This window comes from Bos javanicus, chromosome 7 (assembly GCF_032452875.1).
Source record: "Bos javanicus breed banteng chromosome 7, ARS-OSU_banteng_1.0, whole genome shotgun sequence".
NCBI classification, from domain to species: Eukaryota; Metazoa; Chordata; class Mammalia; order Artiodactyla; family Bovidae; genus Bos; species Bos javanicus.
Window position 1 is genome coordinate 56,458,738 of NC_083874.1, and position 27,626 is coordinate 56,486,363.

The following is a 27,626-nucleotide window of genomic DNA, read 5'->3' on the forward strand; positions in this document are numbered from 1 at the left end:
AGAGAGAGAAAAGTTCAGGGAAATTGTGGGGGAGAGAAAAGGAGTTGTTTGTCCACATCCTTGAGAGTTCCCCTGAAATTCAAAACTGTCTCTGGGTACAGAACTTAACACATGAGGCTGTCCTGGGCAGGTGACATGACAAGATCTGCACACCCACCTTCTAGAACCTTAGAAGTGTATACAGAGGCTTAACTGGGTTCAGTCATGTATACCATCCAGATGTTCTCCCCACAGTTAAAAGTATATTCCAGGGACTGTGGAGGGGCAAGGCCCCTCCAGTTGTCTGGATCCAGCTTAAGGATCAGTTGGCAGCCTCATCTTCTTATCCTCTTACAAGGGTGAAATTCTCTAAAAGTGAATGAAGATCACCTCCAGAAAGAGAGTTTTGTTGTTGTTGTTTAGTCATTAAGTCATGTCTGACTCTTTTGCGATGTCATGGACGGGTAGCCCACCATGCTCCTCTGTCCATGGGACTTTCCAGACAAGAATACTGTAGTGGGTTGCCATTTCTTTCTCCAGGGGATCTTCCTGACTCAGGGATCGAACTCCGGGTCTCCTGTATTGCAGGCAGATTCTTTACCACTGTCCCAGAAAGAGAAAATCTGTACTAATTGTGACGAAACTTAATAATAGGAATGATTACAGGGAAGAGACTTAAAGGAGACAAGGACCCAAGATAGCAGCCTCAGAAGGGCACAAAATCTGAAGAGGAATAAAAAATCACTTTACAGTCTGGGGTGGTAAGGATAAAAGCATGTCAAGGAAATTTGGCATCCTACCTGACAAAGGAAAATTTTAAAATATTTCAAATTGCAGTGCAGGGAATAAACACTGCAACTTGGCCACTTTGATAAACAGACATTAGAGAAACTATTTCACTTCACAGACAGAAGAGGAAGCTCTTGAATTAAACACTTATACAATCTGAATTGCCAAGTAGGTCTACAAAATAAAGATTCAATATACACTACTATATATAAAATTTATAGTCAACAAAGACCTACTGTATTAGCACAGGAATTCTACTCAATATTCTATAATAACCTATATGGGAGAAGAACCTGAAAAAATGAATATATGTACTTGTATAACTGAATTACTTTACTATACATCTAAAAGTAACACAACATTATAAATCAACTATACTCCAATATAAAATAAAACTTAAAAAAGTAAAAAAAAAAAAAATCCAAAACGATGTTCATCTTTACAAACTGGGAAGAATAAAACTGAAACTTAAAATTGAAACAAACTGGTGAAAATTCTCCCACACCACCCTAAAAGCAATAAACAAGTAGAAAAAACTATAGCATAATGCATCAAACTAAATCCAGTATTTTCCAACAAGCATGTGGAAATATGAAAAAAATACCTTGAATCAGATAACCAAAATCTAAGGAAGCGAAATGACCATAAAGCTGGAAGAAATATGGAAAGAAATGGGAAAAAATAACAGTCTCAGAAATGAACAATTAAATTACCAGTTTTCCTAGAAAGATTATATTCAAATGAACAATTAATAAGAGGAAATAAAGTAGAAAAACAACCAAGATGATAAGAACATTTTTTAAAAGGGTAAAAAAGAAAGTAGTTTAAATGGAAGCTACATAAGGGAGATCCAATTACACAGAACTGGACTTTCAGGGGGGAAAAAAGCAATGGAATAGAACTAATATTTTAAAATATAATCCATGAAAAGGTTCAGGAAATTATAGAATATCTAAATCCATATACTAAATAGGCTCAGTAGGAATCTAGGAAAACTTACCCAGAATCATCAACCCTCAGATATATCCTAGTAAAAGTGTTAGATTTTCCAGATACAGAAAGAAATCTCAGATCTCAACAGCAAGAAAATTAAGCTGGTATCAAAATTTCCAAGAGTGCCATACAAATCAAGGCAAGAAGAAAACAGGATGTGCAAGAAACTCAAGGGAGAGAAAGGTGAACCAAGGATTTTATATCCAGCTAAGCTGTTGTTCAATTTCAAGACATAAATAAAAAGTAACACACACATACACACACAAAACAGTTATACACATTTAGGAACTTGGGGAATACTGTATTCACAAGTCCTTAATCTGCTAAAGGATAAATTTCATCCAGTCAAGTTATGACTGAGGAAATCTGGGCAAAAGGAGTAATGGTAAGGATTTAATATATTTAATTTAATCAGAATAATATAAAATGCTATATGTTTTGACAAAGTAAATATAATATGAATAAAAAGTACAAGGGAATGGAGAGGAGTAATGGAAAGAATAAATTCATTGATGTGGCACAAAGGAGTCCTCAAATCTTTTGACCTCCCAAGTCCTTGCACTTGTAAAATTTTTGAGAATATCAGAAAGCTTTTATTTATTAAGTTATAGGAATCAATTTATTCCACTTTACAGATTAAAACTGAGAAGGTATTTATTTAAACATAATAAAAATAAGCCTATTATGGAAACATAAATAACATTTTTTATGAAAATAATACTTTTCCCAAAAAATATAATGAGAAAAGTGATACCTTTCACATTTTTGCAAATCCCAAGGCCTGGCTTAATAGCAGACACCTGGACTTTCATAGGGCTTACCCTCATAGCTCAGTTGGTAAAGAATCCACCTGCAGTGCAGGAGACCCTGGTTCAATTCCTGGGTTGGGAAGATCCTCTGGAGAAGGGATAGGCTACCTGCTCTAGTATTCTTGGGCTTCCCTTACAAGTTCCACACTTGTAGCTATTTGGTAGCTATTAAAGGGATAACAGGCTTCCTTGGTGGCTCATTGGTAAATAATTCATCTGGCAATGCAGGAAACACAGGTTTAATCCCTGGGTCAGGAAGATTTCCCTGGGGAAGGAAATGGCAAGCCACTCCTGTACTCATACCTAGAAAATTCCATGGACAGAGGACCCTGGCAGACTACAGTCCATGGGGTTGTAAAAGAGTCAGACATGACTCAGCAACTTAACAACAACAAAGGGATAACATCATCGAGTATCATGTAGCCTCTGGATGATGTTTGTGTGCATTCATAAGAAAATAAAAGTGAAAAAGTCATGTAAAGTCTTACTTAGTATTATGAAAATGGTTTTGATATCACAGACTCTGTGAAGGTTTCAGAGCCTTCAGTGGATCACACTTGGAGAACATCTGTTGTACACATAAAAAGGAGGAGTCAAATGTACATTAGAAACTGACACACTAGTTAATAAAGTTAACTAAGAAAACAGCAGAGAAGGACAGTTTAAAAGGCGTAAGCACAGAGGTTTTCAATAGATACCTAATCCTAATATCAGAAGTTTTTTCAATTAAAGACCAAAGCAAATGCATCTCCTACAGAAACAGAAATTTTAATAAAATGAGATAGTAATTATACTTGAAATGACAGAGACCCAACATAAAAAGTACATTAATATATGTGAGTTAGCTTAACGCATCTTTTAAAAATATTTCCAAAGTGATTCAAAGAAATAACAAATCTTTGCTATACAAGAGCTGCATCTGGGGAAAAAAGGTGATTCTGAAAGGCTAAACATAAAAGGATTGGATCCAGGCATAATAGGCAAATGAAATCAATACATACACAGTGCTTGCACCTGACATCAAATTAGGACGCAAGCCAAAAAAAAATTACTGTGACAAAAAGGACACTATTAATGCTAAAAGCTGCAATTCAAAATAGAGATATAACACTCAGAAATATCTATGCACCAATAACACAGAAATCTTCTTTATATACAGCAGAAACTACAGGAGAAGCAAGTAGAAATACACAAAACACCCTGATAATAGATTTCATCAAACCACTCTAATTACAAAACGAGTAAGTATACAAAAATTATCAAGGCTACAAAATACCTAAACAGCATTCTCAATAAAATACAGTAGATCTTATGGAATCATCAAACATTAAACCCTGATAATGGAACATACATTGTCCTCTCAAGCAACATGGTACATTTACAAAACTAATCAACTTGTTAAGTCACAAAAAAAAGCATGAGTAAGTGGTATGGAGAAGAAATATTACAAATAACACTCCTTAATTATATTTGCAATAAAATAAGCAATAAATAACAATATTTTAAAATACAAAAACTCCTGAAATTAAGTTTTTTTCTTGTAAAAAATTACTAAGTGACAGAGGAAATACAACCCCAAATTTCAAATGTAATAATGATGAAACTACTACAGATTAGAATCTATGGGATACATTCAAGCACTAATCAGAAAAGAATAATCAATTTATACACTTGCTGCTGCTAAGTTGCTTCAGTCGTATCCGACTCTGTGTGACCCCATAGACGGCAGCCCGCCAGGCTCCGCCATCCCTGGGATTCTCCAGGCAAGAACACCGGAGCGGGTACTGCAACCTAAAAATACATCTTTTTAACTTTAAGTGAGCCCAGAACCCTCCACAATATTCTGAGGCTTACTTTCAAAAATTATTTTTTAAAAGAACAATAAAGTTAACAAAAATAAAGCACCAAGAAGAAAATAGATGAAAGTGAAAATAGTAGAGAAGAAAAATATAAGAAATCTGATTAATAAAACTGTTTTTAAATGATTAATAAACTAGACATATCACTAATTCACCTGATTAATAAAAAAGAAGGCACAAATATATGAAGAAATGATAAGAAATTACCAATGAGAAAAAAATAAAAGCTTTCAAATCATGAGATTAATTTACATATTTCTTTGCAAATAAATCTGAAAACCTGTATTAAATGAAAAACATTTGATGAAATAAAGTTTATCAAAATTGACTCAAATAGAGTTAGAAAGCACTTTTTTTTTTTTTTTGTCACACTGAGTGGCTTGCAGGATCTTAGTTCCCCAACCAGGGACTGAACATGGGCCTTGGCGGTGTAAGTGCTGAGCCCTAACCACAGAACCACCAGGAAGTTCCCAGGAAGCATTTTAAATGGACCAATGCTCATAGAAAAAAAAAAGAGAGAGAGAGAGAGAAATTTAATCAAAGCTAGACCTCACAGAAAAGTCCACCAGGCCCAGATGGTTTTAAAAGGAAATTTTACCAAACTGTCAATAACCAGATAGGTCCAGTGCTACAAAAACTGCTCCAAAACATAGAAAATGAAGGAAAACAACTTTTAAATCATTTTATAAAGAAAATATCATCAGATCAGTCGCTCAGTCGTGTCTGACTCTTTGCAACCCCATGAATCGCAGCATATTGATGCCCAAATATGATATAGTTCAAAATTTTTAAAAATCAAATTACAAACATATAGTTTATCAAAATTAGCACAAAATACATTATTCATCACTATGCTATGAAAACAATATACAATAACCAAGCAGGATTGGTTCTAGGAATACCATGTGCACTCAATATAGGAAATGCATTACCATAAAATACCATAAATCTGAAAAAAAAATTACTGTTTTTACTTTGATGAATCCTAGAAACTTCTAAAAAACTCAACATCTATTCCCAGTAAATTCACACACACACACACATACACACCATGATTCTGAAGCTCCATTCCTACTTACTGTAAAAACACTTCGGACGTGTACTTCTGAGATGGTCTCAACGATCCCCATCTCCATATATTCACTTCTTTGAATAGACCCCACCACACTGAATAACACTGATCTGTTTACCCAAGTATACAAATTATGGAAATGATGTGTACTATCCAATACTAAATTATATTTTAAAAAATATAGTTTCTACCTCATTCTCTCTGTGGGATCTTTTGTCCAGTGGAAGTCAGTTACCATGTTGTGAGGAAAGGACCGAGTGGTGAGAAACTACGGCCTCCAGCTACAGCCAGCCCCAACTTGTCAGCCACGTGAACAAACCATTTTAGAAACACCAGTGAAGCCTCAGGTATCTGCAGCTCCACAGCCACTATCTTGACTACTACTTCAAGAGGGACCCTCAAGCCAGAATCACCCCACTAGACTTGACTTGAATTCCTGACCTATAGAAGGTGTGTGTGATAATGAATGATGATAATCATTTCAAGCTATTAAGTTTAGAGGTGATTTGTTATGCAGCAATAGATAACTAGTACTGTGTGTACGTGAAACCTTAAAAACACCACTGAAAGGCAAAAAGTTAGATTCTAACAAATAAAGAAGAGCCCTTGTTCTTAGGAAAACTAAGTGTCAAAAGAAAGATCACTTCTTACACTAATTTATAAATTGAAGGCAATAACAAAAATACCAATAAGCTTTTTTTCATGAAGCTGGATAAGTTGTAATGAAAGTTCACCTGAAAAAATAAACATGCGTGAAACACTGAAAAAGCTGTGTTTCAGGAAAACACTGAAAAAGCAAAGTTATGAAAAGGGACTAATCCTACCAGATACTAAAACATTGTAGCAAGCTTCTATAATTAAAACAGTATAATACTGGCACACGAAGAGGCAGACAGACTGGTGCAATAGGATAGAGTGAGATGCCCAGATAGAGAACCAAGTACATATGGAAATTTAATACATAATAAAGATGGTCCTCCAACTCCTGGGCAAAGACAAACAATTTTTTTAAAAAGGTACTCACATTAACTGGGTAGTCTTTTGGAAAAAGATACAATTAAATGCATCACATCGTATGTAAAAATAAGCTCTAAATGTATCCAGGGATTTAAATGTGAAACATAAAACTATACAAATACTAGAAGAAAACATTGCTGAATTAATCCATAGTGAAAGTGAAGTCGTTCAGTCGTGTCCGACTCTTAGCGACCCCATGGACTGCAGCCTGCCAGGCTCCTCCGTCCATGGGATTTTCCAGGCAAGAGTACTGGAGTGGGGTGCCATTGCCCTCTCCATAACATGGGTATAAAAAGAGAATTTCTAAATAGGACAAAATTAAGTTGAAAAAATTTTAAGATAAATTTTACTATATAAAAATTTTAAATGTTTCTCATGGAAAAAAAACCACAATCAAAGTAAAATGGCAGAAGACAAAGTGCGGGGAGGGGAGGGAATTTGCAAAATATACCACAGATAAGGAGATATTATTCTTAATATACTTTAAAACTGTTAAAAATAAAGGGGGAAATGAGCAAAACGTCAAAAGAACAATGAATTTAAGGCCCAAGCAAATAATTTATGAAAAAGATATACAATGGTTCTTAGTCATACACAACTATTTCAATTTTACCCATAATAAGAATAAAAGCAAATAAAATTACACTGGATACCGTTTCTCTTCTATCAGGTTGGCAAAAAAGTAAAAAATCTTGGCAACTCTTTCTACTGGCAAGGCTACAAGGCAGTCTCTTTCACTGCTGATGGGAATGCAGATAATATAACCCTTATGCTGGGGAATCTGGCAATCTCTAACAAAATTACATATGCATTTCCTTTTAATTTAGCAATCTCAGTTCTAGGAATTTAGCCTGAAGCTAACAAGAAAATACAACCACATTAGGTTATCCATTGCAGCATTATTTGTAAATACAAAATCACTGGAAACAACCTAAGTATCTATATATAGGAGACTGGTAGAAGACATGATACACACAATGGCATGCTTTGTAATAAATAAAGGAGATCCCCAGATGAGTTATACTAAGTGAGTTCAGCATACGTGATCAGTGACAAAGGCATAGTGCATATATATTTATATATCCACAGTCACAAAGTGTCTACATAAAACTTAAAGGAGAATGGTCATTGATAGACTCACCTTAAGTAAGTGACCAGAGTTAACAGTTTCAGTAATGGTAAAAATTGGTATCATGTACCTTCTGACATGATGCCCTGAGACACAATATTACCTTTGTAGTATTTCTACCAAAAAAAAAAAAATTATAATCATGAAAAAAAAAATCACACAAACTTGGCAACAGTCTATAAAATAAAATGTTAAAGCCAAGAAAGATAAAGAATTCTGAGGCAGAGAAGGAAAGAAAGGAGGGAGTGGAGGAGGAAAGAGAAGGAAGGAAAAAGGAAAGAAAGAAAGGAAATAAAAGAGATGGAACAGGCAGAATCCTGGACTAGAGGGAGAAAATAGTTATAAAACTCAACTTTGAGAAAATTGGCAAAATTTGAAGTTGGAGAGTGGATTAGTCAGTGTTCAACTTTCTGATTTAATGACTGCACTCTGGTTATAGTTTATTCCTATTCTTAGGAATGCGTGTGTGCTCAGTCCTATTTGACTGTTTGAGACCCATGGACTAGCCCATCAGGCTCCTCTGTCCATGAGATTCTGCAGGTAAGAATACTAGAGTGCCCTCTTCCAGGGGAATTCCCCGACTCAGGGATCAAATCCACATCTTTTGCATCTCCTACATTGGCAGGTGAGTTCTTTACCACTGCGCCATGGAAATAACTAAGGTAAAGAAATAGATGCTTGCAATTACTTGTAACTGGTTCATTAAAAACATAAACTATGGATTGTGTTTGTGTATGTGTGCGCATACATATATATATATATATATATATACACACATAAAACATACAAAGGAATAAGAAAGAATAATGAGCTAATGGAGCAAAATGTTAAAAGTAGTACATCTGAGCAAATAATATATTGAAGTTCGTATGTATTACTTTTGCAATTTTTCTGCAAGATTGAAGTTCAAAATACTGTTTTAAATCTGGAATTCTGTTTGGTAAGTGACAACAATGACAAAGTTCACTTGTGGTTGCAAGCATGGGAAAAGATATTTTGAATTTCTGAAACTCACAAGGCCTTGACTGAATGAAAGGAATTCTTGCAACAAGAAAAACCAGAAACTCCAACAGAAAGCCATACAAAGGCTTTCTGACCAGATAATTTACAGAGGAGGAAATCCCCAAACCTGTCAAACATATAATAAATAAAGGGCTCAGAATCATGGATAGTTTGAGATATTCAAATTTAAAAAAAAAACAAACAAGGAGATATCACTTAACCCTAGCAATTCACAAATGTTAGAGTTCTAAACAAATCTAAGGGTTGGTAGAAATGTGGGGATGTAGAAACCCCTAGGAATTGCTACAGATACAAATATGGAAATATAAATGACATGGTCATTTCACCCCTTGGAATAGAATGGCACTCCTTAAAACGTTACTGGACACTTGTTAAAAATATCAAGGCTGACTTTATTACAATAGAGGAGAGAGACTATACTCAACTCTGCTGAAATAAAAGGCAGGAGAATCTTCAAATGCTGACATGAACTAATGGAAAGGGACTAAGGAATATCATGGGGAGGTTGGTTGATGTGACTGGGCCACCCATGTTTCCAGTCACTTTTCAAAGTTAGGCTCCTACCCTCCCACTGGTAGCCTTCCATGATTACATTTCAAAGAGATGACTCTCAGGTCCTAGAGAAAGATGTTTCTGGGTGGTAGAAATTTTACAAGTACCAGTTTTCTAAAATTGATGCCCTAAGGAAAGAGAGGAGGGGGCCTACAATCATGAACAAACTTGCCTCAATTTTAGTGAAGCTAAAGGGAGTGTTTGGGCAGTCTTGATCAACACCTATCAGCAATTCCACACCAGCAGATAGTTGACAGATTGACAGAAAGATGGATAGATAGACAGACAAGCAGATATGTATGAGTATGTCTACTGGAGATTATATTTAGGATCAGGGAGTTGGAACCCAATACCCAAGAATGGATAGGTCACCTATGGCATACACACACACACTTATTTAACAACCATTCTGCACCATATGCCCTTAGCCGAGTTTTTACATCAGCTATTGCTTTTCACACTGACATCTTTCACCCTTCCACCTATTTTAGACAGGTTTTCTCCCAAACAGTAGGAATTACTCTACCCATATAGTGTGCATTGGTGTTTGTCTGGAAGTGACTCAGGTCTCTTCCAATTGTATTCCACTGGCCGAAGAAATTCACTTGGTCATGATCAATTTCAAAGAAGGGAAGAGAAGTGCAATTCTACCATACTCCGCAAAGGTAGAGAACAAGTAATACCTATGAGTAGAACTAAGGACTAGAACACTCTCATAATGCCCAACTAAGGTGGTTTTGGCTAGTCTCTTTTTTTTTGGTTTTGACTCTTATTGAATGACATAAAGATCCATGACAAGCAGTCATTTGCAGTTTTACTGAGCCATGATTTGAATCACATGTTAATGAGGGTTGGAGGTTGGTTGGAGAGAGCACCAAAGCAAGTCTCTTATCTGCAAATGAATCAAGCTAACTTCCCACCATCCATATCACATCACACTGCAACTTCCTTGTTCTGTTGTTGCAAATGCACTAATGCTTAATGTACACTTAGGTTTCATAGGAGAATTTAACTGCTATACATTTGGGGACTATCAGAGTGCTTGAGGGGCTTCCCAGGTGGCACTAGTAGTAAAGAACCCACTTGCCAATGCAAGAGATCTAAGAGATGCAGGTTTGACCCTTGGGTCAGGAAGACCCCCTGGAGAAGGAAATGGCAACCCACTCCAGTATTCTTGCCTGGGGAATCCCATGGACAGAGGATCCTGGCGGGGTACAGTCCACGGGGTCAAAAAGAGTTAGATATGACTGAAGTGCCTTAGCACATGCACACAGAGTGCTTGAGACAGGTCCATTCACTGATTTGCCGATCATGTCTATTAATCGTAGCAAATGTTCATATCAACTACTGTTCTTGGTCATAATGCCTCCCCACTTACAAGTCACAGTGACTAAGATGCATACTGACTGGAATTCAGTGAGTCCAGTGTTATCAGAGAGAGACAGTCATGCCTCAAAGTGGTCTGGGTACAGTGGAGTTTTTATTCCAAAATGTGGAGTGGGACTTTGGAAAGAGCACAAGATTTGGAGCACAGAGGCTCGCTAGCTGTGTAATCACAGCTATGTGATTGAATCATTCTTAACTTCATTGTCTTTATTAGAAAATGAGGCTATAATACAGAAAATATGACTTTCTTCCTTGCCTCACTTTTTTTTCCTTCTACCCCTCCGTCCTGTTGAAATTATGCTATGCTGCTGCTGCTGCTAAGTCGCTTCAGTCGTGTCCGACTCTGCGACCCCATAGATGGGGAGCCCACCAGGCTCCTCCATCCCTGGGATTCTCCAGGCAAGAACACTGGAGTGGGTTGCCATTTCCTTATGCTGTGAGAAACTGTCAAACTTAGCAGAGAAGGGCTTGCTTGTTTCCACTGGAAAGATTATAAATACCTGAGCCGCCTCCTATGAAAGGAGGCAAAGGTTCTAAGGGTCTTCCTTCCCCATCTCAGCAGAGGACCCTAGGTCCCTGCTGCCAGGATGGAGCCCCAACCCAGGGGAGGAGCAAACAGAAAAGGAGATCCAAGAAAAGCCTCTGAATGACCTGAAGGAAAGGTGGTTCCGTGATGTACAAAAGATGCAAAACCTATTGTGCGTCACCTTCCCTGTTTTCTTACCTGCATGTCTGAGTGGATACTCCATGTATGACCAATGGGTACAATAATAACTCTGTCACTCAAGGCAGCTGTAAATCAACAGCCTTTCAAATTATAAAGTGCTGCATGTAAATATAACACTGAGCTACAAGGGAAGCACAAGAATACTGGAGTGGGTAACCTACCCTTCTCCAGTGGATCTTCCCAACCCAGGAATCGAACTGGGGTCTCCTTCATTGCGGGCAGATTCTTTACCAACTCTGCTATCAGGGAAGCCCATACATGTAAATATGAGAGATGATAATTTTGAGCTCAAGGATTATAGTGTGTGTAAGTATGCAATTCCTCCAGAGGGAACTGGGTGGGGGCATATTTGAAGTCCTTTAACATGCTGAATCTAGAACCATTACTTAAAGTTTTCATATTTAGAGCCTTTCTTTTGTCTTCTCTTTGTCAAGGACTCTCATTTGAGGAATGAGTTATTCCACACAAGCACAAAGAAATGCTTGATATAGAAAACATCTCCAATTAGAAAAACCCACAGCATTAGAACTGGGAGAGTTCTTAGAGATCATTTAGGAAAATGTTGTCCCACGAACTTTATACAACAATGGACATGTTCTATATCTGGACTGGGCTATACAGGTGCAGCCTCTAGCCACATACGGCCATGAGGCACTTAAAATGTGGCTAGCACAACTGAGAATTTTTCAATTGTACATAATCTTAATTTAAATTTGAATTTTGAGAACAGCCCTCAGAACATGCATAAATTATTCTAAAATTATACGTGAAATGTTGAGTTTGCAAAACAACCCAATCTTCCTGTAACATAGCTAACCAAGAATAAGTATTAAATAAACTAGGAAGGGTATCTACAGGGAGAATGGTGTAGGGCTGGGAATGAAAATGGTGATGAGAGGCGAAGGTAAAAACAAGAAGATAGCTTTGCACATAAAAATGAGAGCTGAACACAAACTGAAGGATTTAGTAACTCTGTACCCAAAGTACTAGAACGAAAGGAAAAAAAAATGTCTGTGTGGATGTTTTTCAAGGTCAGACTTAGCATTCACCAAATTCTCAAAAAGGCTGAAGACTTCCACCAAAATGTCAAGAATCTCTGAGCTAGGGGAGAATAATCTCCAAACAGATGGGACAGGAATGGAATGTGGACTGATTAAATAATAAAAGGACAATCTTTTACCTGACCATGTGGTTGACAGTTCTCTGGTTAACCAACAAAGTGAGACATTTTATCTTACAGTGGGAAAACAGTAAAAAATAGTACTCAAACATTTTAAGGAGAAGGCAATGGCACCCCATTCCAGTACTCTCACCTGGAAAATCCCATGGACAGAGGAGCCTGGTAGGCTGCAGTCCATGGGGTCACTAAGAGTTGGACACGACTGAAGCGACTTAGCAGCAGCAGCAGCAGCAGCAAAAAACATTTTAAGTATCTTACTTCAACTTATATAAATTACATGTAAGTACCTTTGCCAGTCTTCTTGTGTGGAACCAAGGACTTTTCATGAATGCATCCATTGACTAGATTTCTGTATTACATTTCTCCCATAAATAAACATAATGCCTTTTCTGATTCCCACTGTTTCTCTAAATGAAGCAAGAGCATAGGGACACTTCAGAAGCAACCTGAGTCCAGAATCCTTCTTGACTTTCTATAGTATCTAGCCCACATCTAACTCAAAAGCAATCTTTTTTCAATTTAATGCAATTAGTCTTTCCAATGGAAGAAGTTAGGTTTCATAAAAAACACCCCCTCTCTGCTCCCTAATGTTGATAGCTATGGTATGCAGAATAATGATCCCCCAAAGATGAACATGAGCTTCTCTGGTGGCTGAGTGGTAAAGAATCTGCCTGCCAATGCAGGATATGTGGGTTCGGTCCCTGCATGGGGATGACCCTCTGAAGTATGAAATGGCAACCCATTCCAGTATTCTTGCCTGGGAAATCCCATGGATAGAGGAGCCTGGCAGGATACCATAGGGTAGCAAAAGAGTAGGACATGACTTAGCAACTAAACAACAACAACAAAACAATGACCATGCTCTAATTCTCAGAACCCATGCATATAATACTTTTTGGCAAAAGATGATAGCAGATGTGATTAAATCAAAGTTCTTGAGCTGGGGAGATTATGTCAGCTTACCCAGTGAACCCAGTGTAATCATAATGTTCCTTATGAAAGAGAGAGGTGATGAGGCAGAGAGAAATTTGAAAATACTGTACTGGTGGCTACTACTGAGGAAGGAGCCAGTCACAAGTCAAGGAATGTAGGAAGCATTTAGAAATTGGAAAAGGCAAGGGAACAGGTTCTCCCTTTGGGCCTCAGGAAGGAATGGAGTCCCGCTGACAGCTTAAGCCAGTGAAACTCATTTCAGATTGACCTCTAATAAGATAATACATTTGTATTGTTTTACTTTGCCAACAAGGGTCCATCTAGTCAAAGCTACGGTTTTTCTTGTACGGATGTGAGAGCTGGACTATAAAGAAGGCTGAGAGCTGAAAATTTGATGCTTTTGAACTGTAGTGTTGGAGAAGACTCTTGAGAGTCCTTTGGACTGCAAGGAGATCCAACCAGTCCATCCTAAAGGAAATCAGTCCTGAATAGTCATTGGAAGGACTGATGCTGAAGCTGAAACTCCAATACTTTGGCCACTTGATGCAAAGAACTGACTCACTGGAAAAGACCCTGATGCTGGGAAAGATTGAAGGCGGGAGGAGAAGGGGATGACAGAGGATGAGATGGTTGGATGGCATCACCAACTCAATGGACATAAGTTTGAGTAAACTCCGGGAGTTGGTGATGGACAGGGAGGCCTGGCATGCTGCAGTCCATGGAGTCACAAAGAGTTGAACACAATTGAGCGATGGAACTGAACTGAAGCCACTAGGTCTATGGTTATTTGTTAAAGCAGCAATGGGAAATGAATACACCTATTTACATAATATTTAATTAAATAGTTATAACTGTAATGAACATAAACTGCTTTGGGAATAAATACAAGTCTTACAAAACATGTAGTTCAATTTTTTAGAACAGAATTCTCAAAGTAAATGAGTGAGGTATACTAGCAATGATTATTCAGGATGCTGTAGATATCAGTCACCATGTATAGGGGAAAACAGAGAGCGTTCATCAATCCAACCAACCAACCTCCTAATCTAGAAAGAAAGCTCACTTTTTTTGATTGGTTGCTAAATGCCAGGCACTGTTCTAATTACTTTACAACATTTCTGTCAGTAAATATAGTTTCCAATTACATTTCACCAATGAGAAAAAATTCAGAGTGCTTAAATAACTTGTCTCAGGCTACGCAGTTAGTAAATGGAAGACTTACTAGCCAACACTTGATCCATGATCCATCCAATTTGACAGTTTAGGCTCTTAAAGCCTCTTCTAAACATGAGTTTCTACATTCCCCAGATGCTAACCCAAATAGCTTATTTTACTGGTGAAAAAACTACAATTAGTATAAGTAAGTCTGGCTCTATCACCATAGTAGTCAAAATCACAGGAAGAAACAATAGTCAGACGGGGTAATTTGAAAGGAACTAAAAAAAGGCCTTTTCACAAGATGTGTTTTTATACACACTCAGAAACCATCAACTGAGTCAAAGTGGAAGTTTATTCCACGTCAAGGAAAGAAGGCAAATAAAATTCACATGAAAATGACATGACAAAATGCAAATAGTAGTTTGTGATCAGGAAATATCAAGGGATATATAGACGTTTCTCTCTGATGTTTCTAGCATCACATGGCATTATCAAGAAATTTCATTTGCAATATGATAAATATGTAGCCAAACAATGATTCCAATTTAGCCACTTACTACCTATGTGCTTTCAGACAAGTCACTTACCCACTGTGAGCCTCTGGTTCTCACCTGAATGTCACCTTCTACCACCTCCACACGGCTGCTTCAGGGATTACACATGATAATGGATACGGAAGTGCTTCGTAAATAAACTGACATGCCCTCTACAGATATGAGGGATGATTACAACATGTGAAATAAATGAAGTGGATGATCAGCATGACCAGCTGTGTCATTAGACTAATGCGTGCTAACTCAGGCTCCCTCTGAAATGAGTAGAACTTTAGCTCAGAGAAATGCTGGGTTTTGTTTAAAACCTTGTTGATGTTACAGGCTTTGTCATCCAGGACCTTTCATCACTGTCTCTGACATCTGAGAAATGCCAAATCGAATAATCATCCTTAAGTAAAATAAGATGACAAATTAAAATCCAGGCAGAGTCCTTTGCAATTACAACCTACCACTGCAACTGGCCCTTGTTTAAAATGGTTTCCTTAAATCCAACTGCTCAATTCCCTCTTGCAATGTATGGTATTAAACTGCTGCTACACAGTGAGGCCACACATTTATTATAAAAATAAAATGCCAAAAATCACCACCATTTTGGCCTTTATTTTTCAAAAAAAAAAAAAAACCTTTTACTGAGTGTACAATATAGTGACGAGTGAGCTTCTCAGACCTGTATTTTTAGAAAAACACTTTTGTTTAAATGTATGAACTGGTGAGGCAGAATAGATGCTGAGTGAATTGTGAAATGGACTATCTTAACTTTACATTTCTCATACTCCTGAGCAAAATATTTGTTAAGTGAATGCTGAAAAAGAGAGGGCGGCATGTGGATGACCAACTAATCTGTAGATGCAATTCACAAAAGATATGTAAATAATAATAATATGAAAAAATTTCACCTGCAAGCTCCATGAGAGCAAAGTCTTTATTTTGTGAACTATTCTATCTCCAACACCTTCTTCCTCCGATTATGGAACACAGGAGATGGTTGACATTTATTGACAGGATGGATGAACTTCCCTGGTATCCAAATAAGTAAGTGCAAACTAAAACCATAGGAAGAAGTCATTATTTATCTAACAGATGACCAAAATTTACATTTTGCTTTTCATGAAAAACAAAACAATGTTGACAAAGCACAGAAGTAGAAGATTTCAGGTGTGATTCTATTTTGGAAACAATCTGGAAGGAGGAGTAGGGGAAAAGGAGAGAAAAAGAGAAAAAATAGGGAAAGAAAAGGAAAAGGAGAGATGGAAGATCTCCAAGTTCATTTATTCCAATTCCCTCATTTTACAAGTGATGATGTCACTCATTTATTCCAGACGGGACCAAGTCCCTTCCCTCAGAGCTGTCAAATGGAAGAGATAGACCTGAACAAGTTATAGGAAGAAGTACAGTGTGCTATGTGAAAGGGTAATGGGGATCCCGCCTAGTGAGCTTAGGCTCCGTCGGAGCTAGCGTAGGGTCTGAAGGAGCTTCCCAGAAATGACACTTCAGCTGACAAAGGAAGGAGCGCAATGACTTTGGACTTATAAAAAAAAAGTCAGTGGTACTAAATTTAAATCCCTGAATGTTACAGAAAAAACAAAACAAGCATACTATGACAAGTGAAGGAAAGAAGACAAATCAACTAGGAAACTTGAGGTCCAAACAACAATATGACAATTAGTTTCCCTTGTAACTCACATATTTCAGGCTGAGTGCTGAAGAAACCAGCAACCTGGAAATGCCAACGGGCACAGACCCAAAAAACAGCAAACAAAACAATAAAAGCCCTCTCTCTCTAGGCAGAGGACCAGGAAAGGGACAGCCTAGTCATCACTAAAAGAAAAGGTTACCCAAAGACAGTCACTCAGAAACGCCACATGATAAACCAAACAAATTTTCTAAAATGTGTTTGAATGACCCCAAGGAAGGCATCCCCCAAACAGAACAAACAGAATTTTTTTTTAAAAAAAGGAAGACTTAAGCCCTAATAAGTCAATAATTATATTAAATACAAATGATCTAAATAACCAATTAAAAGTCAGAGAATGCAAAACAGATTTAAAAACATGACCCAACTGTATGTTATTTATAAGAAATGCACTTAAAAAGTAACATTAATTTAAAAAAATGTAGGCACTCCTATTAGAGGTACTCTAACTAAAAGAAACTTTAGGGCAAAGAAAATTATAAAATTATAAAAGGTTAATCCAAAAAGAAGACATAGCAATCCTAAAAGTATACGTACAAAAGAACAGAGCTATAAAACACGTGAAGCAAAAATCTACAGACATAAAATGAGGAACAGACAAATCCACAATTGTAATTGAAGAGCTCAATACCTTCTCTCAACAACTAATAGTACAGCTACATGGAACATCAGATAGAATACAGAACAACTCAACAACACCGTCAACCATTAGGATATAAGCAACGTTTGTAGAACACTTCCCCCAACAATAGCAGAATATCCATTCTTTTCAAGTTCCCATGAAACATATACCAAGATAGTTTATACATTCTGGGCCAGAAAAAAAAAAAAAAACACAGTAAATTTAAAGAGTTGAAACCATTTGAGTGTGTTCTCCAACCATAGTGTAATGAGATTAAAATCAAAAGCAAAAAGGTGTCCACAAAATTCCCAACTGGAAGACTAAACAATACACTTCTAAATAATCCATGGGTCAAAAAGAAAGTCTTGAGAGATATTTTTTTAATATATTGAACTGAATAAAAATGAAAATACACCATATTAAAATTTGTGGAACACAGTTAAAGCAATGCTTGGAGGGAAATGTATAGCACTAAATGTATACATTAGAAAAGTGGAAAAGTCTCAAATGAATAATCTAAAATTCCTACCTTAAGACCTACAAAAGAAAAGCAAAATAGCAAAGCAAAGCAAGCAGGAGACAGAAATAATAAAAACACAAGTCCATAAAACACACCAAAAAATCACTGAAACAAAGAGCTGGCTCTTTGGAAAGATCAATAAAGTTGACAGAGCATATGATTAAAGACCAGGCAGACATCAAAAAGATAATATGAAAATACTATGAACAACTCTACAAAAACTTGACAATTTATACAATATGCAGCAATTCCTCAAAAAACACAAGCTACAACAACTCACCCAGTATGAAATAGAAGAGCTCCATAACATAGATCACATTTGTAATTAAAAATCTCCCTAAAACAAAGATCTTCAGGCTTGGATACTTTCACTGGCAAATTCTACCAAATATTTAAAGAATTAATACCACAGTCTCTTCTAGAGATTGCTTGAGTGTTTACTATGTGCCAGGCACTCTTCCATTCCAACTGTTTTTACATGTCTTAAACTCATTTAATCCTTTCAACAACCCTATAAAATAGGCCCTATTACCCCTCCATCCTATATGAGGAAAATGAAGCCCAGACTGCTTATTAGGCACACAGCTAGCACAGAGCATAACTAGGATTCTAGTTTAAACCTCTGGGCTCTATTTGAAGCCAATCAGATTTCTTGTATTTTAATCTAATGCCAAATTTATTGTCAAATTTCACTTTTGTGAAGGGAAATTCAGATCTGACCAGGATGTGTTATTTCAACAAAGAAGCTGGGGTAATACCAAAGCTGGCATTCTCAACAGAAACATGTGTTTTTTAAACAAAAATAAAGGTTATTCCTGCTAGCAGCTGCCATACAATTTCCATCTACATGACAGTTAAAATATATCTATAAACCAGAAAAGGGCTTTCTTATTGGAAATGATAAGAGCTTCATGATAGCAGAAACAGCCGCACCACTATAATTACAAGAATCAAAACACTGCTTCATTAGTTTTTCCCTGTGTTTGTTATTTTACCCCATCAAGACTAATTACACCCCTTCCCATTGATTTTAACAAGCACCCTGGGTTAAACACCACAGACAGCCCAGTTAGAGAAAGCTGTGGTTTATAGCTGCATCTGAACTGCCTCTGTTTAGAAGAAAACAGTATGTTTAAAGCATTATATTGACAAATGAAATTTTCTTATGTTTTCTCTGAATAAAAGTGGAAACATGACTGCTCCCCTCAAAAAAAAATGTAGTGAAAAATAATTAAAATTTTAATAGTCAGTAAAGGCTCTTTCTACTTATGTACTTCCTTCTCAACAACTAAGAGCTCTACATTAACTCAGTCCCCAAAATTATCTGTGATGCCCCTGAAGGCAAGCCTTGCCCAAGTTTCCTGGGTATTTGACACGTTTTCTACTACAAGACATTGGCAGGCAAAGGCCATGCTGCCAGGAAGGAAGGCCGACTCAGGGGCACAGCGGTTCTGGCAGTTTTGGGGGGTCAGAGGTGGCTCCCATCAGGTCTCTCCAACTTTTCCAGAAAGGGACCTCTAACCAGCAGAACAGGGCCCGCAGGATTTGTTGTTTAGTCGCTAATTCGTGTCCAACTCTATTGCCACTCCATGGACTATAGCCCACCAGGTTCCTGTGTCCGTGGGATTTCCCAGGCAAGAATACTGGAGTGGGTAGCCACTTCCTTCTCTAGGGGATCTCCCAGAGTCAGAGACCGAACCTGCATCTCCTGTATTCGCAAGCGGTTTCTTTACCATTGGGCCACCAAGCTTTGAGGATGTACTAATTGCAAGTGCTTCTGTAAGACTGAGCATATATAGCTGCCATCCTTCAGAATTTCCATATATTCAGCCTAACATAACACCTGCTATGTACAAGGCAGCTTGTGAAGCAGGGTCTCAAGCAAGATGTCTTTTATGTCTCCTTTTGTTAAAATTAAGAATCCATTGCAATCTCACACTCCATGAAGTTATACATTCAAGAAAAACGTTTTTCCTGCAAATCTTTGAGAGAAATTTGCTAAGAGGAGCATTTTGCCCATCTATCTTTCAGCTCCACGCATCCTTCAGAGAGATGGCCATATTTTCCCAGTACAAATACATACACTGCTTTGAGAATTGCTGGTGATACCCCTAGGAAGAGGTTTCAGAGGTAGATCAGAGGGACTGGCTGGCACTTTGATATTCCCCATTTCTTCGCTGCAAAATCTTTGCCTTTAATAAGGCCCCCAAACCATTGTTACTGTTTATTGTTTCAGGACAAAATGGTTCTCATAGCACTTGACAGAACAATTAACACCTAAGGAAACAAGTTATAACGCTGGCTCTAACTTCACACATACAAAAAAACTACTCTCCATACTGGAATGGTTCCAACTGTAATCTGATGCATAGTTTAATCCAATTTAAAACTGTAATTAAAAATCGTAGCCATCTAGTTTCAAAGCTTTAAATCCAACCACCAAGACACCAGAAGAGCTGTATTGAATTTTTTTCTGCTGTATCTGTGGATACGTTCAGAAATATTTTTAAACAAATTAATTAAGGCTCTAAACCTCCACGCTATATTCCCCAGCTCTGAAATGTCATTTGGGAAAGAAATTAAGACAGTAAAGTTTTCCTTGTAGTCACCCTAACCTAATCAGTGACTGGTATGACCTTGTACATTTCTCCCCTCCTTGCCTCAAATCCTGTTTCCATTTACTATAATGTTACACTGGGATCATTCATTTATTGAATTTTTTCTGGCTGCTTTTTGGAGACTTCATGTCCTGAGGACCACAGAAAAAAAATTTTTTGACCGATTGACAAGAATGACTTTGGTCTTGACTAATGACTCCATCCTTAAACTACACAAATAACAGAGGAGCTTCAGCCCCAAAAATAATTTCCCCTAAACCTCTAAAGAAACTGGAAATGGAATCATTTCAAAGTCTGAATAACTGATGGACTCCTGAATTTAAGGAGACACCTAAACTCAAAACAGGAAAACAAAAGCATGCAACTGAACAGTTAGCATTTTCTCCTTTGTCATCGGATCTAAAAGTTCATCCTGGCACCGACACAAAGCAGTAATGATTCCATCAGCAGCTTAACAGATGGCAGGCACTAAATGGCTCTAACCTTCTCGTAGAATGCTGGAGAATAGCTCCGTGGAGTTTAATTTAACAGGATGGGGACTGCTATTTTCTCTCTGCTGTCTCCTGCACAGCATGACTGTCCATAGCTTAGAGAGCTACATCTTAAGGTCCGGCAGTGCAGTCACTCAGTTTAACCCTTTAGGACAAATAAAGGTCTTGAGTTGTTAGGGGATCCTTGCATGAGATTCTGTTCCACCAAATACAACCCAAAGTTTTGAGTTAACAAAGCAGGCTGTGCGTGGTGGCGTATTTTTAGGCTCTCTTTTCTTCTATTAGCATTTAAGAGACACTGGATCATCTTTTTCTTAGACAACGAATTATATTTTTCTGAAGGACTAAAATCCCAGGTGGCACAGTGGTAAAGAATCTGCCTGCCCATGCAGGAGACACAAGAGACATGGGTTCAATCCCTGGGTAGGAAAAATGCCCTAGAGGAGGAAATGGCAACCAACTCCAGTTTCTTGCCTGGAAAATTCAATGGACAGAGAAGCCTGGTGGGCTATAAAGTCCATGGGATGGCAAAGAGTCAGACATGACTAAGCACACACACAGGCAAAATATTAGGAAAAAAAAGTTTTCATTTTGCAAACTCCTTCTCCCAGCCAGCTTAAGGATAACCACATTACTTAGAATCCTGATAGAATCGCTGCAGCTGTTCGTGATCAGTTGGGGAGCTTGATGCAACCCTGAGGCAGGGGCTGCAGCCTAGAATCTCTGGGGTGGGATCCAGGCATCAGAATTTTTGAAACTCCAAGGGGATTCCAATTGGCAGTCGAGGAGTGTAAGAAATATAGCATTTTAAGTTAAATCTCTCAAGTGTTTCTATAAGTTAATTTTTATTCGGAGTCCTCATTGCACTGGGTCTGTCCTTACGACTCTACCCCTTTACCTGCCTCAGTCTCTCCAAGGCTTGTGTGAAGGCTCCAGGGTTTTCAAGATGAGCCAGAATTAGTATGACCTGCCCAGACATCAAGGAAACCAGACACTGAAACTGCAGCCCTGAATTCAGGGATGTCCTCAGAGCAGGTTGTAGTGGTTAGAAAGGTCTGAAAGTAAAAGCCTTTTATGCTGCATATTGCTCCCTGCAGTCATGGTACACTCCTGACCAGGGTAGGAGGTGGTCCCACACAGGGCAGCTCCACCTTTCTGTGTATAAGGCTGAGCCTGGAGAGAACTCATCTTCCAAAACATATGATGTGCCCTGCACTAATTCAAACATGATTACACAACCATGCAAGCTGCTGGTGAGGCTGTGGGGCCATCGAGCTATACATTTTGTGCTGAGCTCTCCACTGTGCATCCTGTGCTATTTTCTGCATCTTTTAATTAAATAAGCAATCATGGTGTGATTAACCCAAGTGATAAGTGTATCTGGTCTTACCATCAATTAGTGCCCCCTATTGTTCCCTCTTAGTACAAGGAAGTGGTAAGCCTCTTGGAAACCCACTGGATCAAGTCAAAAGAGAAGACAAATCCCGTCCTTCTATTGCACACAGTAGGTGTTCAATAAGTGCTGGATGAATCAACCAAGGACTCTACCCCTCAAGGCCCCCAGGCTTTAACAAAGGAAAGGCATCAACAGGACTTGGACAGGGCTCTTTGGAAACAAGGCGCTGAAATCTACTTGCATACATTCAAGTAAACGGTGGACAAACACAAGGACAAAAGCAGATCTCATGTAAACAAAGTGCAGAAAGCATAGCTGAGCCTCACATCAGGTCAGCACGCAGCTGCTCTGTCTCTGCCTCCCCTTTAGGACCACATGACTTCATGTCTGTTTCTCATGCCTTCCTGCCCTGCAGAACCTTTGTTCCGTTAGCACAGGACCCATTTTCTCATCTGGTAAGAGCAGCCTCTGCTTGTTTCTGGGAGAAACAATGGCTCCACTTGGGAGAGGCAGGGAACGAACATATCTGATTGGCCTAAAACTCTTCTCTGGGATTGCTAAAAAGAACTAGATTACTACATTAGATTATCATTGCTACAGATGATACATACAAGCTCTGCCGGGTGGTGTGATTCCCTCGAGAAATTAACATTCACACATAAATATTAGTTGTGACACCTTTATTTCAGAAGGATGACAGGATCAAATTTCAAAGGGATACAACTAATTTGTAGCTCTAAATCACAGTAACACTGAATCAAAAACACTTTATCCCAAACAGACAGTTGGCACAGATATGTTCATTTGTAATCTACTTACATTTAACATTATAAAACTGTATATATAAGAACACTAACACAGTTGGGGAGACAACAGAGTACAGATCTAAGGACATCATTGGTACCAATACCTCAGTTATCTTGTGGTCACAGATCTGACAACTGCAGTTGAGGATCAGGAAGTAAGTCAGAGGAAGTAGCAGAGCCACTAAAATAACATAGCAACATTGATCCACTTCACTGTTAGAAAAGCCTCCCGAAGACTCGCTTGGCTCCTGTTTACTGTTCCTTCACACAGTATGCAATTAACAGCATTACCCAACCCCAGGTGGCAATGGAGACGGAAGTTCATAGAGATACGCAGAGTTAGGCAGCGAGACATGACAGGCAACAGTGACAGAAAAGAAGAAACTTGGAAAACCATGGAAAAACTCAAGGAGCAGAGCTGTTCAGCAGAGGGGCTTTAACAAACCTGAACAGAACCTGAAAGAAGGCAAAACATAAATGACCATGCTGAAATGAAATTCCTATCTTCAGTAGAGTCTGTTTACAAAAGCAGGGAAATAGATACTAAATTAAGAGTTTCACGTAAATGGCTGAATTAGAGCAAAAAAGACGTGCGACTTAAAAGAATAACCTTACTGAGAGAGTAGCATTGACATATAAACACTACCACGTGTAAAATAGCCAGCCAGCTGGAAGTGCTACGTAACACAGGGAGCTCAACTATCTGCTGTGATGCCCTAGAGGGGTGGGATGGGAGGGCGGCTCAGAGGGAGGGGATATACGCATACACATGGCTGATTCACAGTGCTGTACAGCAGAAACTAACGCAACTTTGTAAAGCAATCATAGTCAATAAAAAACAAAGGATAACCTTGAGTCGGCTATACCATGTGCCCATGATGTCTGATAAATAAGATATTACTACACAATACTGCTTATAAAATACACAAAGCAATTTATATCCAAAGAATATAGCACCTTTTATATCCACATAAAACCTGAAACCACAAAAGCTCATTCATGGTGAGAGCACCTCAATCATGTAGGGATAGCCTAAGTCAGCCTCTCTGTGCATGAGAGCTTGATACTGTGTTCTGTATTAATCAGTGGGCCCAATCGACTATAAAGCCTTCTTATATGATAGACACACAAGCCACAAACACTTCCCCTAGATCACCGTTTCTCAAAATCTGGTCTGTGGAACAGCACAACCAAATCTGTTAGTGAACTTGTTTTAAAATGCAGATCCCTGAGTCCCAACTGAAATTTCATGAATCACTGGGGCAGACTCTCGGAACCTGCAGTTGAGCCCACCTCCTCAGGATTTATGGTACAAGCAGAAGCCTGAGAATCACTTTGATACAGCCTCACCTTCACTTGTAGGTTCAGCAACCAGGCCAGGAGCAGGCTGGCCAGGTCTGGGAGTTAACCCTGCCCACTCATGTTCCTGATGTGCCCACAAGGCTATACTCCTGGTTTTGACATTTTATAGATAGTCAAGTTAGACGTGGACTTCTAAATGTTGTATCACATGAAAAGGGTTCTGACATATAATTTAAAAAAAAAATTAACAAGCCCTAATTAATTTTAAAAGGAGCATAAGATTTCTAAGCCATATATGTAAGCTTGAAGTAATGGATGCCCACGGAGAAAAAAATAGTGAAGAAAAGTGTCTGATGTGAGTTCAGAGGACTGCTCGGGAAAGGGGAGGAAAATACATGTGAAAGCAGTCTTGGGAGAGGCAGAGAGCAGCTTACATCCAGAATCGGGAAATGCAAATCTCTCAAAAATTGGCTGAGATGTTTAAGCTGGTCCTTAACACTCTTGAAGCAAAGGCTGGAAACTACCGGCAAACATGTTTTGTTTGGCTGGCACAATGTTTTAAACAATCCTGAATTCGTTGCCAACACATAAAAATTGGAAGTTTTTTTTTTTTTTTTTTTTAATTCTATCCTTTCCCTGGAAATTGGAAGAACAAGAAAAACCAGCCACTTGGCAGCACTGTGCTGAACTGGGTGGCAGCTGCCCACCTTTGGCCAGCCACATATTCCTGGGGTCTCCCTGGGGTCCAGCAGCCTGCTTCATGCACCAGATCACTTGCCAGACCCTGTAGGCATTTGCATCAGCTGCACCAGCTTTAAGCAATTAAGGCCAAAAGTCAGTCTCTCTGTGCTTTACTCTAACAGTAATTCCTGCTACAAAGATGCTTTCCTACCTTGGAGGTGTTAAAAAAGGAATCAGATAATACCTGCAAATCACCTAGAAATCACTGTAGAGTTCGTGTCCTTAGCTGTTCATTGGAATCACCTAGGGAGCTTTATAAAAAAAACAAAAAAAGCTGATGTTTAGGATCCACCCCTGGAGACTCTGACTTATTGGTCTGGGATGAAACCCCGGCAATAGGACTGCAGAAAGCTCCCACGTGGTTCTAATGGACAGCCAAGGCTGAGAACTCCTGCCTTCAGGGAATGCAAGTTATTGAATGTGAAGGGTTGCATTTATTCTCTTTTTTTTTTTTTTTCCTGGCCAAACCTTGCAGCTTGCAGGACCTCAGTTCCCTGACCAGGGCCTGAACCCAAGCCATGGCAGTCAAAAAGTGGAATCCTAACCACCAGGCCACTAGGGAACTCCCAAAGTAATGATTATTCTAACATCAACTTTCAAATACTGGTTTCCCACCTCTCACCTCCATGATAACTCACAGTACCTTTTATTTTTGGAAATGTGCCATTATTCCAAAAACCTACGTTTACAAACTGGAAAAGGAGGTCAAAGCATGTTCAGATTTCCACCATTCATTTTCCCTCTGAACCCAACCAAAGAATAAAACACTAAGGAAATAAAGGGAAATTATCCTGAGATACAAAACTCAGGCAGCACAAACAGCTCAAATACCGTATGAGGAGCTCACAGTGGCTGGCTTGTATTTTAAAAAATAAGAAGAAGAAGAAAAAAAAAAAAAAAGAAGAAAGAAAAATACAATTCCTCTGAAATTCATCAGTGCACTAAATGGAAAATTTTTAAATATTAAAAAAAAATGATTTCCCCAAGACTTTCCAGTAATGGCCCAATTTTTATCTTAAAATGAATTGCAAATTATTGCCTCTCTTCAAGCTTTCGTTTAAGTAGTGCATACATACATTTTGGTTTCCGATCATAGGAAATGCAAACTACCATCATCTAATTTTCAAACAGTAATACTACGTTACGTTACACTGGAAAAGCACATTTCCAAAACGGTATCACATAATAATAATAATGGCTTCTATTTACTTCTGTGTACCAAAAAGCATGCTAGGCACTTAATCACATGTTGTCCAATTGTTCCAACAACCTTGTAAGGTTAACTCTATAACCCCATTTTACAATTTTAAAAATGAGTATCAGAAAGACTTTAAACTACATACATGATCATGGAGCTGCTGGGAGCTGCGTGTATGTTCAAACCCGCTTCTGTTCGTTTGGCTCCCAGACGTGCACCAAACACCCTGGTTTAATCATCACAAGTAGAAATATCTGTGCCCGATTATCCCCATTTGCTCAGTGAAAAAGCCAAGAGGTCACGTGATCTGCTCCACATCCCAGAATGAGTTAGAAGGAGCCAAGATGACAGCCCACAGGCCCCCTGCCCGCTCCAGGTTGTGTTAAGGACCAATCACAGTTCACATTATAAAAGCTATGCTGGTGGCAGGTATGTTGTATTACTGGGTAGAAAAAAATCAAGTGCTCCTGACTTCTGAGACTCTTCAACATTACTATGAATATGGCTTAACTTCAACACAGGTCTGGTGTTTTTCTGTCTGTTTCAGGCCACCCAAGAATCAGGTATCGGGTTTAACTCCTTTATTTGCCCCAGCATCCTCTTGTGAATTCTATGAGCCATGATGCATAGAACAAGCAGAAACACACAGCACTTTCCAGGCCTCTGGCCCATCCTTAGCTGCCCTGACACCATCACCAGGCAATCAGCAGGATGTCCTGATGAAGGACGGACATCAGCTTCTCCAGAATTTTTTCTTTGGACATCACCTTCTCCAGGACTTTTTCTTTATTTGTAAAATTGCAGAGCTTGTGCCGCAAGAATCAGCCAGAATGTGTCAGCCCCACAAAAGCCTCTCTCTGGGGCCGATTCCCAGGGGCATGGATCACATCAAGTGCCAGCAGGAAGGTCTCCTCTTCTGTAAGCTGCCAACACCACATCCTTAAACCTGTATCTCTAAACCCATGTCTTTGGATGTGTTGTGTCCGAGGAAAGATTCTCGAGCAGAAGAAGACACAACACGGCTTCCCTGCAAGAGAAAGCAAACAGGCTTTATCACCTAATAAATATGTCTCAACAGT

General features: G+C 38.6%; 1 protein-coding gene across 5 annotated transcripts in view; it reads right to left on the reverse strand.

Moving 5' to 3' along the window:
* PRELID2 (PRELI domain containing 2) overlaps positions 1 to 27,626 on the reverse strand; it is a 597,505-nt gene that overhangs the window by 491,509 nt on the left and 78,370 nt on the right. For 2 of the 5 annotated variants that reach the window (XM_061423856.1, XM_061423855.1), the window contains one exon: positions 14,941 to 27,574. The exons of the other annotated variants lie outside the window; for them this stretch is intronic. The gene's annotated coding sequence lies outside the window, so the exon portion shown is untranslated. Of the gene's footprint in view, positions 1 to 14,940; positions 27,575 to 27,626 lie in introns of those variants that run through there. 5 annotated transcript variants of the gene reach the window in all.